Source organism: Schistocerca americana, chromosome X, assembly GCF_021461395.2.
Source record: "Schistocerca americana isolate TAMUIC-IGC-003095 chromosome X, iqSchAmer2.1, whole genome shotgun sequence".
Lineage (NCBI taxonomy): Eukaryota > Metazoa > Arthropoda > Insecta > Orthoptera > Acrididae > Schistocerca > Schistocerca americana.
The window spans coordinates 631,381,054-631,397,591 of record NC_060130.1 but is presented as its reverse complement, the minus strand read 5'-3'; positions in this window follow the sequence as shown (position 1 = coordinate 631,397,591).

The window sequence follows — 16,538 nt, the reverse complement described above, 5'->3', positions numbered from 1 at the left end:
GGAATTCTAGCAAGTAAAAACCCAGTCCCTACACTGACGATCCTGACAAACAGTCCAAATTTGGTGAAGTGCTCTCCCCTGGCATGTACAATTGAGTCCCAGCTTGCCTTGCTTGCTGATGCATGCGCAGTGCTGTTAGCCAGTGTAGACAAACCTTTCACTCCCCTTCAGCACACCTGTCCAGGCTATGTATGGAACCCCCCCCCCCCCCCCGTCCCCCAACCCCCAACCCCCAACCCCAACCCCAACCCCCAACCCCCAACCCCTGTCCATGCTTGCCCATGTAACACTGATGATGACATCATGTTCATTCCCCCACCAAACCAGAGCCCTGCTGCCCCGGTTTGAGCAAAGTATTGCCTGAGACCCAATGCTTCTATAGCCAGAGCACTAATCATGGAAATGATGGCACAGCAAGATACCAACACTGGTGTGCCATTCACTTAGAGTATGGCTCCAGCTGATCACCAGCCCCCCACCCCTTTCACTACCACCAGCTGGCAAGCACAAATGACTGGGTTTCAGGCTTTTATCAGTCACTGTGCAGAGCTCATAGGGAGCACCACTGCTCAGGTATGGGGTGCCCCTACAATACTCCAGACAGGCCGGACTTATACCAACCTGCCACCATTCAGTGCTTGTGACCCCACATTGTGGTTTTCATCTGCTGAAGCACAGAGATGCATGTGATGTTGTATCAAACTCGCTGCAGGCCAACAATTTTGGTGCACTGAAAGACCATTTCATATGATTACCATAATCTGTGATGCAGTGAATGCATGCACAGTTTTGTCCAAAGAATCCACTGACATGCAAACCTCACAGCTTCTCTAACAGCCCAACATAATGCCTGAACAGTTATTATTCCCAAACTGGCTCAGGCACCTGACCACTGGAATTAACACTTCCCTGGCCATGCACAATCACGTGAACATTGATGTGGTGTCTGTTTTGGCTGGTAGAATCTTTGATGTACTCATTAGCCACTAATGCCACCACCCAGAGCCTCCACACACACTCATATTCACCAACTGTTTCGCAGTGCTGTGACAGTCATTCACAGAGCTGTCCGAAATCTGGCACTTCTGTTCCTCATGCCCTACAAAACCCCTGTGGAGATGGCTAAGTTAATGATGCACATGACTGTCAAGATGGAAAAACTCACTAACTCCCAGGAACACATGTACCCTTCTACACACATGACAAGCTCAATTCAGCCATGTAACACCCACGAGAACTGTGTGCACGGTGCACGGTGCACACAACCTTTATGATGCCTATGCCCCTGATGGCTGCCTGCCCAATAACCATCAGCACACACATCTGCAAAGGTACAGCACCTCCCAACCAGCCAATGACTTCCAAGATATTTGGGACTATGAGGGTTTCTGTGGGTACCACAAGTATTTTGGCAGCAATGCCACAAATTGTTGAGCACCATGGTCATGGGCCACAAATGTCAGTGGCAAATGGCAGGAGGCACCTTTGATTGCTCCATGACTGCACAGTACCTGTTCGCATATGATGATCATGACCTTTCCTCCGCCATGGCAAACATAGTCAATACTGGGTCTGACTTACCCATTTTTCCCCACAAGCTGGTACCCTCTCCTGGCCACCATCCACCTTCCTCCTACTCTTCACTGAAGCTAATGGCTCAGTCATCACCATCTAATGTTTCCACCACTGACCCATTGGACTAGGCCTCTCTCACAATTTACCATGGACTTTCACTGTTGCCAACATGATGGACCCTATCCTTGGTGCTAATTTCATTTCCCACTATGGCTTGTTCCACAACCCGGCGGATTGCTGCATCATTGATGGCACATCCTACTGTCACACCCCTTGCCAATCTTGCACAGCCACTCGCATTACCGTCAAGCAACTATCCTATTCTGGCCCTTTTTCTGATCTGTTCATGGAATTCTCTCTCCTCACTTGTCTTTCCACCTCTCCCCTGGAGGTACACCTTAACATGGTGCACTACATGGCAACAACACTGAGCCCTCTGGTTTTCTGCTGCACCTGCCACCTCCGACTGGCCAGGTGAAGAGCTGCTCAGCCTGATCTCAAAGCAAGGGTCATCACCAGTGTGCTCTGCCCAAACAAAAGGCCAGTGGACTTCATTCATGCACATGGCCCCCAATAAAGATGGGACTTGGTGGCCTTGTGGTGAGTCTCAGGTGTTAAACGTTAAGACAATTCCTGACTGTAGCTCCATGCACTCCTGTGAAGCAACAGTGATGACATCTCTGGTGCAAAGGTCTTCAGCAAGTTTGATTGTGCAAAAGCATTCAAGCAAATACTCATCACTCCAAAGGATATTGAGAAAACATAAATTATAATGTGTTTTGCCCTCTTCAAGAATGTTTTTATGCTGTTCAGGCCCCACAGCACCGCTTATACCTGGCAGCACTTTCTAGACCATGTTCTCTGTGGTGACCCAGAATGCTTTGCCCACCTTGATGATATCCTCATTTACTCTCACAACCTGAAGAAATGCATTTTTGGTGTTCCAGAGATCGGATTTCTGAGACACAGTGTATCTGATGCAGGTGCCCAACTGCTTGCCAAGAAGGTTTGCCAATAACTGATTTTCTGTGCTCCACAGCCTGTCAGTTCCTCAGCATGTCACATTTTTTTCCCAGTGCCACCTTAGAGATGCCACAAGCACACTGCTACACTCCAAGGCAAACAAACAGAGGGGAACAAGCCCATGCCCAGGAGTGTCCAAATGACAGACTGTTTTGAGTGCATGAAGTGCGATCTAGCTGATGCTGCCATTCTGACCCATCCCCATCCTACCTCCCTTCTCAAAGTCATCATTGATGTCAGTCAATTCACCTTAGGTGCCACCCTCCAACAATACACTAGAGACACCTGGCAGCTCATAGCCTTCTTTTCAGTGATGTCATCTGAGCCACAGCAAAAATGGATCACATATGACCATGAGCTCTTTGCCATTTATGAGGTGGTCAAACACTACCATCCCTCAGTTGAAGGACACCCCTTCACTGTCTGCACCAACCACAACTCTTGTACAACAGGGGTTTGGTGTGAAGAAAGTGCCCAGATGTTGCCCGTACAGTTTCACCAGCAAGAGTATGAGGTGCAGTTCATGGCAGACATCTAACATACAGCAGGAATCAAAAATATTGTTGCTGACTGCCTCAGCTGCTGCTGCATCCTTATCTGCCCCCTAAACTAATTGGCCCTGTCCTCTGCCCATTTCTCTGACCTTGAGTTGCTCAAGTTGTGAAATGAATGAAATGTTGACCTCATCTCCCAACCACAGAAGTTTAGGGCACTGACCTCCACATCTGGTGCTACTTCATTACAAACCCTGACTACCCCCAGAACAACATTGTTTCTTGCAGGTAAACTTTGACATCATGGGCCCCCTTCCATCATTTGATGGCTACTGGTACATACTCAGCATGGTCCACAGGTTCACTCACTGACCAGAGGCTGTGATAAGCCTAGACATCTCAGCAGGCATCATTGCTACAGCTTTCATTGACACAGCCCTCAGGCTGCAGCCCACCATTTACCACTCACAAGGGGGAAATTGTGTGGTGACAAACTCTCGAACATCTGCACTTGCCATTTGTTTTTCCTAATAGGTGATGCAGATGCTTCAGCAGATGATGAAAATATGTGCTTAACAAGTGAAAGTGATAATGAAATAGGTGTCAAGCAATGTAGTTCATCATCCTTTTCAGACAGGGAGCCACAATAATGTCACCTGTGACATGCAGTAAGGGACAATCGTTCTTCAAGGAGTGGGTACTAAACATAATTACATACATGGAAGATCACTCACAGCATATTAAAAAACAGCTATGAACAGATTTTAAATAGGTCTTCATGAATATGACCTCATAAGGCATAAGAAAAACTACAGACATTCAAAGGGGAATCAAGTGCACTTGTTACAGAAACTGGTGTTTGTGCATTTCAAGAATGCTTGATATAATTTACAGGACATGCATAATAGTGACCTACTATGTTATCCATATCAAATTTTACATGACATAGATTACAGTGATTTCAAGGGAAGCAGTGGATGGTTACATAACTTCAAACAGTGCTGCAGATTTGGAAGATGTAAGATAACAAAATTTCAAATAAAGTATCAACCTGATGATGCACAGCAAACTGTGGAATCAGCCTGGACATTGTTCAGTAAGGAATTTGTTTTCAACTCTAACAGATCAGAATTTCAAGAGGAAATGCGTATTAAATGAACCCTGGAAATTAGAGGTACCAACATAGTTGTATCAAGATCAGCTAACGTCAATGCCTTAAAGCATTCATATACAATTTGCTGACTGTTAATCTGGATGGTAAATTAGCTGGAAAGTTATTTATTGAGATGTGAGAAGCTGGAGATGCTCTGCTCCCTGATTCTTTCTCATGTGTATGATCTTGCAAGGTCAACAGGGAATTTTGCATGACAGCAAACAAGAGTGGGAAATTGGGTGTAAGAGAACTGCAACTATGGTATGAGCACTGTTTTTGCGCAATAACTGGTCAAAGCAACTTGACTTTGCTTGCTTCCCCATTTTCATATAACAATCACACCACTTTAATGTAAATGACCCATTCTGAAAAGTGTGTGACATTGCAGTTCATACCAGAGGGAGCCACTGAATAGTTTTTTTCGGTGACTATAGAACATATTATTGCACTTGGTTGGTTGGTTGATCTGGGAGGAGGGTACCAAACAGTTAGGTCATCAGTCTGATATTATTGCACTATCCATAGCTATGCCTTAAGGATAGCTAGTTTCATGATAAGCTTCATGACAAATTGTTTTGAATTCTGTTGCATGCCATCACATTCCATCAGTTGTCACCATCCTGTTACACCAACATGATTCTATATGCATTTTTTAAGAGTGGGTACCTAGCTGATTGTCCTATGTGGTTTGTAACTCCCAAGGAGTTCATCTTTGTCCTTGATGATTTGAAAACTGATGGTCACTGTGACATGCCACTGTTCCTTCAGTGTTCATGGTGCAAGTTAATTGTTTGTTTTGAACATTTTTTGAATGTCAACAATATCCATTTTGAGAAGTGTAGTAATAAATTGCTCAGTAAACTATGAGTATTTAGCATCTACAAAGTGCATATCGTGTGAGAAAATAGTAAAAAGCGGTATTAGAACTTGCCCAGTGATGCATATGTGGTATCATCCACACTGCTTTGCGAAAGTAAATCTCGAAAACATATCGTGTGCTTGTGGAACAAAGTGCAATGATTATCTAGATGCGACTGGAATGTATCGTGAAAATCGCGATACCAATGTATTAGAAACACTGCAGAAAGAACTTCAAGCCACAAGACAACATGCTCTGCTACTGGAAAGTATGATCAAAAACCTTCTGAACCGCCACATAAGGAAAAAGTTCGAAATTTGTACAGTGATGTTGTTTTAAATATTTGTACTAACAAAAGAAATGACGCTCCATTGAAGAAGAGTGAACATGAAAAATGTGAAACAGTAAACAAAGGTAAGAGTGAACATGGAAAATGTGAAATAGTAAATACAGGTAACCTACAAAGTGCTTCTGAACACTTCTCGTGTAATTTAAAAATGGTTAAGAAAAATGACTGCAGTAAGTTGAAAACAAACACGAACATGAGTCAGCTTACAAATAACAAAAAACAGGTACTGTTACTTTCAGATAGTCACGGTAGGAACTGTGCAAAAGTACTGAACAAAATTTCAACAACCAGCTATAAATTTACATCTTTGATAAAGCCAAATGCTATATTCAAAGAAACAACATGCAATATACAAAACAAAACGTCTAGTCTAGGACAAAATGATTATATTGTCGTCTTAGCTGGTGCAAACGATATTAATGGATCAAAATGTGGTTTTATGACATCACTAGATGAAACGATACCAAAAACTAGGCCCACACAGCTAATTCTATGTACAATACCGTATAGATATGACATGCCAAATGAAAACTGCAAAATCTTACAGTGAACACATCAGAGTTTTAGATGTAAATAGCTTCCTCCAACGGAAAGACTTCACCAGGCATGGGTTTCACTTACATTAAAATGGGAAAAAGAAACTGTGTGTTAATCTGCTGAATGCCATCAAAAGCCCACTGGTAACAAGAAGTGCCATAAAACGTGTTACACCAGGACATCAAACATATTTGTGGTCAAATGGAGCTAATTTGGTGGACAATCTCAGAAGAATGAGCAATACTGCAGCTGAACCAACAGCAACACCAGGAGCTGAAGAGCCATCAGTAACAACAACAAAAGTGAATATGCAGTCAGGGTCATCAAGAAAAACACCAGAAACAGTTTTAGAAAAGAAGAAGATATCCACAGTCAGCACTAAGTCACCACCAACATCCTATGCAAATATCTCGTCAAGTGCCACAAATCAGTCAGCCCACGACATCCAAGTGGAAACAGCAAAAAATGTGCAGACACACTCCAAATCAGTACCACTGGAAACTGTGACAAGATCTTCAACACGAAAACGCAGACCTCCAGCCTACAGCCAGGATTTTTTATGGGCAAGAACACCAGTAGCTCCCTGCTAGTAGCAAACCAAAGGAAAACAGGTGCAGAGCAAAATCTTCATGAACCAAAACTACAAGAAAACCTGGTGAGTGGTGTCAAAAATCATTCCATTGGGAAACAGTCACTATTATCCTTTAAAATATTACACCATAATGTGCAGTCAATGTTTAATAAGTTACTAGAAATAGATCTCTTCCTAAAAACAAAGCCACACTTAGATGTTCTCTGTATTACTGAACACTGGTTGACAGAAGACAAAATTAAAAAAAAACGCCACTTGGCGAATTTACTCTAGCTGGTTATTGTCGTCGGAACAAAAGTAAGGGAGGTGGTACAGCAATCTATGTCAAAAAATATTTAAGATACAAAAGCCTCACAAAGTACAATAATATGCAAGTAGAAACAGACTTTGAATTCTCCTTAATTATCTTAACAGACTATAACCTATTGATACTGAATGTATATAGAGCCCCTGATGGGAACATCCAAACCTTCAAACACTCCCTTGAAGCACTACTCACAAAAATTCACTCACTAAACAAAAATCTATTAATAAGTGGAGACTTTAATATTGACTTCCTCACACCTGGAAAAAACAAAGATGAATTGTTGAATATTACAAATTCATTCAACCTATCCCAAACTGTAAACACACCAACCAGGATCACAAAAAATTCAAAAACAGCTCTAGATCAGATTTTCATAAACGCAGACAAACTACACCACTCAATCGAAGTCATCAGCACAGGCTACAGTGACCATGAATCCCAAAAACTAACAGCGAATTTAAATTACATAGGACAATATCCCACAATAACCAAAATGCAAAGGCAATTTAATGATGATAATATAAGGCTTTTTAACTATCTGTTAACGGCTGAAAACTGGGCAGAGGTCTATAAAGAAAATGATGTAAACTACATATTTAATTCCTTCCATGAAACATTTCTCCACCACTTCAATACTGCATTTCCACTGAAATCCAGGAAAATCGGAAACAAACACACAAACTCATGGGTAACAAAAGGGATAAGGATTTCCAGCCAAAAAAAGCGTGACTTAAAAAATCACATGAAACACCATGATGTCGATGATCAGTTTAGGTCATATTGTAAGACCTATTTTGCAATCTACAGAAAAGTTATCCAACAAGCAAAAAAATTATACAATGATAAATTTATAAAGGAATCTAACACTAAAATGAAGGGCTTGTGGACAGTTGTAAAAAATGAAACAAACAGTAAGCAGCAGGTTATAAACAAAACATTAAAACTAAACCTAAATGATGAAGTCACATCAGATCCCCAAAAAATAGTAAATGGTTTTAATGACTATTTTAGCAAAATAGCAGAAAACCTGATAAAGAACAACTGCTATAGACCAAATACTCAACACCAAACACTAATAGAAACCATACCAGTACAGGCATCAATGTTTCTTCACAAAGTCTCCAATACTGAAGTACTTACAGCTATAAAAGGACTAAAGAATAAGTACTCCAGTGGTAGTGACAACATTTCTGATTTAATTGTAAAGAAATGTGGAGAATCCATTGTAGAACCCCTAACCCACATAATAAATGCATCCTTTACAAATGGAGTTTTCCCTGACTTACTAAAGACTTCTAAAATTACCCCACTTCACAAAAAGGGCTCTAAAAATGATGTAGCCAATTACAGGCCCATAGCACAACTCAGCTCATTCTCAAAAATATTTGAAAAATTATTTTACACCAGATTGGAAGACTTTACTAATAAACTATCCTTATTGACAAAACACCAGCATGGTTTTAGAAAGCAAACGACAACTACCACAGCTATTTATGAGTATCTCAACAAAACCTTAAAAGCACTGGATAATAAGGAAATCACTACTGGTATCTTTTTAGATTTATCCAAAGCTTTTGATGTAATTGACCATACCATACTCCTTCAGAAGTTAGCAAATAAAGGTATAAGAGGAATTGCAAACAAATGGTTAGAATGTTACCTGTCAAACAGATTTCAAAAAGTTGAAATTAATTTTGAAAAAAAGAATACAACCACCCATTGATCTACTGTCCACTCCTCTGACACAATGCCCATTAGATATGGTGTGCCACAAGGCTCAATCCTGGGACCCATACTATTTCTGCTATACATTGATGATATAAGCACGAAGCTTGCTACAGGACATACCACACTATTTGCCGATGACACAAGTATACTAATAACGGGTACTGATACAGAGGACCACAACCAAAAAATTAAACTGCTTATGTCGTCACTCAGCAAATGGTTGAACGAGAACAAACTGACTATAAACATACAGAAAACAACGTACATCAACTTCAGACTCTCATCCCAAAAACAAGAAATGCCTGATGTGATTCTAAATAACCAAGAGCTTATGTGTGTGGACTCTGTCAAGTTTCTTGGCATATGGCTTGAAGGAAATCTTAAGTGGGAGACTCACACAAATTATATCTCAAAAAAGCTCTCAACTGTGTGTTACATTTTAAGGATACTCAAAAAATCAGTCACAAAATCTGTTCTCATACATGTATATTATGCTTACTTCCATTCTACATTACAGTATGGAATCATATTTTGGGGGAACTCACCTGGAGGTAGATATATTTTCAAAATGCAAAAACAGGCAACACGCATAATACGTAATCTAAGACATAACGAATCCTGCAGACAACATTTCAAAACAAATGGCATTATGACACTGCCCTCTGCTTACATTTATAATATCGTCTCATTTGTCAAGTCATACCTGTTAAACAATGACTGCACACTAAAATTCAATGGAGATATTCATAACTATGCAACAAGGCAGCAATGTGACCTACATATGATTCAGTCCAGAACTACCTGCTACCAAAAAAGTGTTTTAAATGTTGGGACACAAATGTATAATAATTTACCTAATGAAATCAAAGCAACAAAGAACCCAAGAGCCTTCTCACATAAGTTAAAAAAATATCTCTTGGACCATTGTTTTTATGCAGTTGATCATTTTTTGAAAGGGGTTAAAAATGTAAACAATATGATAAATTTTCAATTAGGTCTGAAAATTATATACTGCGCATGTCTATGAAATATACTGTATTATTATATACTGTGCATGTCTATGAAATACACTGGACTACTTTACTATTACATTTGTATTGGCTGTTTGTATTTTACCATACAACATGTGTATTTACTGTTTTGTTAAAGATAGCTAACTTCCTCATTGCAAAATAATGTAAAATCAATTTATTAAATATTACTTGTAAATATGTTCCCCTGACCTGTCCAATATCTTATGTACAACCTTACAATTCTATGATTTGTATTAACTGTTTTGTTTAAGATAGATAATTTCCTTGCTAGAAAATAATGTAAAAATCAATATGTAAAAATTACTTGTAAATAGCTCTCTTGACCTATCCAATATCATATGTACAGCTGTACAATACTATGATTGCCTGGATCAATAAAAATACAATACAATACCTACACCTAACAGAATGTTGATCTCTGCACCTCCTGGACACTCATTTTTTGTTGCCCTCATGATGCACATGGTGAGTCATTAGGAGCTTAAATTTGATTATTACCACAACACTTTGAAATGAGCATTACTAAAGATTGAACTTGCAACCTCACACTCAAGGGGTTTCTTGAAAGAAGATGACCAGAACCACTATTATTATTAATAATAGCAACAACAACAACAAAAACAACAACAACAAAAACAACAACAACAATAATAATAATAATAATTTCACTCACTTAAATTTACAAACTGCCTGCTAGAGTTGGATTTTGAGTGTTGTTACTTGTAAAACAAGTTAACTTGATGATTCCTCTTCTTCCCGAATCTTTTGGTTACATCATCATACCACCTATCTCAGCTTTCAAGTATTCGCTAGTAGTGGATTTCCAGTTGAGGTACAGGCAAAAGCTGATAAGTGATCCTGGGTACTACTGTTGTTCAAATACGTTTTTACACATTTAAGACAAGAAAAACTCCTTTCAACTGAAGTACGCAGAAATGGTAGCAATTAGATAAAACAGTCTGAAAGCTTCTGGAAGAATTCGGTCCATTTCATTTTCAATCATTCTTTTGATAACATCTTCCAAACTCACAGAGTAAATTTTTTTATGCTGAGAAGAAAATAAAGTCTGCAGTTCTACACTAAGCTGCAAGCAACTAAAGGACACACCATATGCTAGTAATAATGAATCCACAGCATCTACAGGCAATTGCTGACCATAATTGCTGAACTGAAATGTATTGCCTAATTTAAGGAAGAGCCATTTATCACAATGTGAAAATCTTGTTTCTAGTTGTGTTACAATATTAAGCAACACTTCAAAGTACACCTATTTGTAAGCTAACATCAATGGGTTGCCAATGTAATCACCCATCAATTCAGGTCTATCCATGGAAGCTTCAGCCTGTGTATTAGTCAAGCATTTTGCAGAATTTAAAAGTAAATCAATTTGTCTTCATTTCTTAAGTTTTTCGTGAAGGTATGCATTCTGAGACAGCATTGTTGCAAAACAGGGCATAATTTTTTTTCTAAAATGTTGAAAAGCAGTCCAGACTTTAAAATTATGCTTTGAAAAACAGAGAGAAGGAAAAAAGATGAAGTCTGAGATGCTCTTTTTGACAGGCTTCTCATGTAGCCATTGCACTATAGTGTGAACTCTCAATTATTTCATTTCAGACCTCAACTGACCATGGGGGGTTTTTGTGAATGACAGATATTACTCTGGCAGTACACTTCCCTCTCATTTCACTGTCTGATGGAACGCATTTACCAACAATACTGTCAAGAATTGTTGTCCATTTGGATGACCAGTGGAAGAAAACAGGAATACCCTTAAGCATGGAGAAAGAAAGCCTTGCTGGTTTTACACAAGAACAGCCCTGCTGCAAAACTAAATTTAAATTATATCTAAAAACAGTGAGCTCCTGCTGGAATGGAAGTACTGTCAGAGGTTTTGGCCAACAGCTTGTTCCTCGTATCATAATTCTGAAACACACCACTCGATATAGTGAAAAAAGCAGATTGGCTAACATCATGAAAACCAATAAAATGTCTTTAAATGTTGCTTTTGCTGTTCACCAGCCTCACAACAAGAGTGCATAGTGAACTGTCCAAAATGTGTATTGCTTCATGCACAATGTAAGCATAGAATGAAATTCAAACCCCAGGAAATAGCACATTTTCTTCCAAAGTTCTTTCACATTTATGTTTCTGTTAAGCACAAGTATACAAATGGCTCTGAAATTTCTGGGATTCAGGGAATCTCCTGTTTATAACGATGTGTTGTGCTTAAGAGTAAACATGTCTAGTGGAATAATTTGCCTTTTGTAGGGCTAGCAGCATACCATTAACTTTGCTGCTCATACTATGAACTTTGTAATGCCTGTGTTTCGAACTTATCTTTCTGAAGAAGGTGTAGTGCCAGTGTTGGATGTCCTTTCTTCAAAATTTTGTGTTGTTCAGTTTCACATCTCCCTGAAAATTAAAGCTCCTATAGGGCACTAGTGATGGCCTCACTTGAAAGTGCTACATCAGTACTTGTTCATGGTTGGGCTTCATCCATTCTCACTGCACACAGAGCACCCAACAGAAGGAAAAGCTAGAGAGGTGGGATGTGGTGGCACCACATCTACTGACCTCCCATACCTTGGAAGGGCACAGTAACATTGCTACAACAGCCTGTACCCCCTCTTCTTTTCCTGCTAGTGATGTCACAGTTGCCATGGCAACCAAGTATTTACAGGCAGCCTGGAATGGCTTTGGCCTCTTCGCCATATGCTTTGCACTTTCATATGCCATGTGTTAGGGTTAAGCTTGCACTCTTTCTCTTGCTCTCTAGCACTGCCAGTTTAGACAAAATAACACAAGCTAACGTCTTTTACACTCACTGATGAAAGTGTATAAAGGTGTATTTTGAAAATGATTATTGCCATTGCTACTCCTGCTATTACTACTACTACTCCTACATCTACCAAAGAAAAGTGAAGAGGCCTGGCCTCTGTTGCCTCCTCTGATTAGACACCACTGGTGGTATGACTGATTTGCTTAAGATAAAGTTTGTAGAAAAGTTTTTTTGGATGGGGAAGCACTTTCTTCAACTAACCAATATACTAATACAAAGATTATTTATTCTTATTCTGAAAAAAGCTTTTGAAATAATTTATGGCAATAAACTGAACAAGCTAGGATCAAAAGGGAATTTTTAAATGGGCATCATTGTAGGGAAGAGAATGATAATATGAAAGATTTTTGACAGAAGCAACTGAGATGATTAATCCACCTAGATAAACCATTCGATGAGCTTACGCAAACAGATGCAGTAAAGAGGAGAATACCAGGGAAAGTGTAGTTGGGTTTAGTTTATGTGCCAAATGATTCTACTGAATAATTTCTGAAGTACATAGATACACTGGCAGGGCATTAGAGAGAAATGATAGATATAATTTTGATCAGAATGGAGATGGTGGGGATCTACATGGGAGGTGGAATCAAAACAACAATATTGCAGGTAATCATGGAAAGACAGAGTGAGGAAATTATAGAAATAATTATCACGGAGGAGGTGAAAGAAGAAAACCACAGTGGAGTGGTAGGAACAGGAATGAGAGTAGAATGCATGTAGATAGAAATAGATCATGAGAAGCAAGCTGGCCGAAGTGGCCAAATGGTTCTAGGCACTTCAATCTGGAACCGCGCGACCGCTACAATCGCAGGTTCGAATCCTGCCTCGGGCATGGATGTGTGTGATGTCCTTAGGTTAGTTAGGTTTAAGTAGTTCTAAGTTCTAGGGGACTGATAACCTCAGATGTTGAGTCCCATAGTGCTCAGAGCCATTTGAACCATTTGAGAAGCAAACAACAAACAATTTAACTGCAGTAGATATGAGATTAGGGGTAACAGTCAAGTAAATTACAGACTACATTTGGCTAATCATCACAAAATAAACTATGGGAGAAGGGGAATTTTTGAACCAAATAAGAAATAAAATAAAGAAAGGGATAAATATGAAATTAATATATTACATTTTCATAGGAAAATATGGGCAGTGATGAACACTGATATCTGTGGTAAAAATTAGAAAAAGGTTACTAATATTGCAGAAGTAGAACCAGACTTGAATCATCAACAAATCTTTACAGTGTATCAAGTAATGAAGTTTTAGAGGGTGATGAGAGAACTGATGATAATTTTGATGAACTTGGATTACATAAGTTAATGACTGAGGATGCAGCAGATGCAAAAGGAGAGTTTATTGTTTCTAATGTTGATGCCAGGTAATCTGACATTTATGTACTTGGGGAAGAAGAAGTTATCAGTCTTGTAAACTGACACACAGCTGGGAGAGCAGTGTGCTGACCACATACCCCTATGTACTCGCATCCAGTGATGCCTGCGGGCTGAGGATGATACGGCGAATGGTCAGTACACTTGGGCCTTCGTGGCCTGTTCATACAGAGTTTAGTTTTTAGGAAGAATGTTATGCTAGGTAATAGTAGTAAGCAGTAAGAGGGTATCTTAGATTATTATAGTGAGGTTAGTAAAGAAGATCTGACTGTTAATAGTAGTGAGAATAGTAAAGATAATGGCAAAGATATTGAAGAGAAAATAGAAAGAGACATTGACATTTATGGAGTATTAGATGGCATGGTTTATGTGGAAGTTATTGTGTTAGAGGAAAGTATTCATGGAAACAGCAATGAACATATTCAGGTATGCCAGAACTGTGACATGTAGGTACACAAGAGTGACATTTTACCAGTTGATATTATTAAAAAAATAAACTGTTGTAAGGATGAGAGGGATTATGAAAAATTTATAAGCAATGAAATTTTAGGGGTGGCTTGGGATCACTATGATAATGAAAGAGGTGAAGATACACTGAGTAAGGTGTGTGAAAGCTCGCATCCAGAATGGTTGGTAGAGACAACTGATATGTCTGTGAGTATCATGCAATTACAAACAGAAACACCAATACATAAAGATGAAGTAAAAGATATGGGGTTCAAAGAAACTGAGATGGATCTTTTATATGAAGTAGAAAACAAAGGTGAAACTTGTAATAAACCAGGATCTTTTGGAATTTTGCTTACTTATGGAAGTCTACAATACCTTATTAATGTTTTTGGAATATTACTGAATTTATTTGAACGGTGATGAAGCTTTGGTTTTTGTATATTTTTTACCAATGACACTACTGGCCATTAAAATTGCTACACCATGAAGGTGACATGCTACAGATGTGAAATTTAACCAACAGGAGGAAGACACTGTGATATGCAAATGATTAGCTTTTCAGAGCATTCACACAAGGTTGGTACTGGTGGTGTCACCTACAACATGCTGACATGAGGAAAGTTTCCAATCGATTTCTCATACACAAACAGCAGTTGACTGGCATTGCGTGGTGAAATGCTGTTGCGATGCCTCGTGTTAGGAGGAGAAATGCATAGCATCATGTTTCCAACTTTGCTAAAGGTTGGATTGTAGCCTATCGCGATTGCGGTTTATCGTATCATGACATTGCTGCTCGCGTTGGTCGAGATCCAATGACTGTTAGCAGAATATGGAATTGGTGGGTTCAGGAGGGTAATACGGAACACCGTGCTGGATCCCAGTGGCCTTGTATCACTAGCAGTTGAGGTGACAGGCAACTTATCCGCATAGCTGTAACGGATCATGCAGCCACGTCTCAATCCCTGAGTCAACAGATGGGGATATTTGCAAGACAACAACCATCTGCATGAACAGTTTGATGACGTTTGCAGTAGCATGGACTATCAGCTCGGAGACCATGGTTGCGGTTACCCTTGACGCTGCATCACACACAGGAGCACTTGCGATGGTGTACTCAGCGACGAACCTGAGTGCACGAATGGCAAAACGTCATTTTTTCGGTGGATCCAGGTTCTGTTTACAGCATCATGATGGTCGCATCTGTGATTGGCGACACCAAGATGAACGCACATCGGAAGCGTGTATTTGTCATCGCCATATGGGCGTATCACCCGGCATGATGGTATGGGGTGCCATTGGTTACACGTCTCGGTCACCTCTTGTTCACATTGACAGCACGTTGATCAGTGGACGTTACATTTCAGATATGTTACGACCCGTGGCTCTACCCTTCATTCGATCCTTGCGAAACCCTACATGTCAGCAGAATAATACACAACCACATGTTGTAGATCCTGTACAGGCTTTTCTGGATGCAGAAAATGTTCGAGTGCTGCCCTGGACAGCACATTCTCCATATCTCTCACCAACTGAAAACATCTGGTAAATGGTGGCCAAGCAACTGGCTCGTCACATTATGCCGGTCACTGCTCTTGATGAACTGTGGTATTGTGTTGAACCTGCATGGGCAGCTGTACCTGTACACGCCATCCACGCTCTGTTTGACTCAATGCCCAGGCATATCAAGGCCATTATTACGGCCAGAGGTGGTTGTTCTGGGTACTGATTTCTCAGAATCTATGCACCCAAATTGCGTGAAAATGAAATCACATGTCAGTTCTAGTATAACATATTTGTCCAGTGAATACCCGTTTATCACCTGCATTTCTTCTTGGTGTAGCAATTTTAATGGCCAGTAGTGTACATATTGATAGCTTCATATGCTACCAGATGATACCATGAAAATTAGTTTGCCTATAAACACCAATAACAACACATAAAACACAATCTCATATTTATGTTTTGCAAAATCATTTATATATAATTCATGAGAAATGTCAACTATTTATTTTATTTATTTAAAAATCAATATTACATAATATCCACAATTTTGGAAAATTATGTAATTTATTTTGTTACTTCCATAAATACATTTTATTCTGATAACAACTGCAAAGATTTGCTATTTGCAAAAAATATTGACTACTCTGGAAAAAATGTAGAATATAAAAAAGGGAAGTGGATGAATTGTTAATTTCTGTCATCAATTGTTCTAG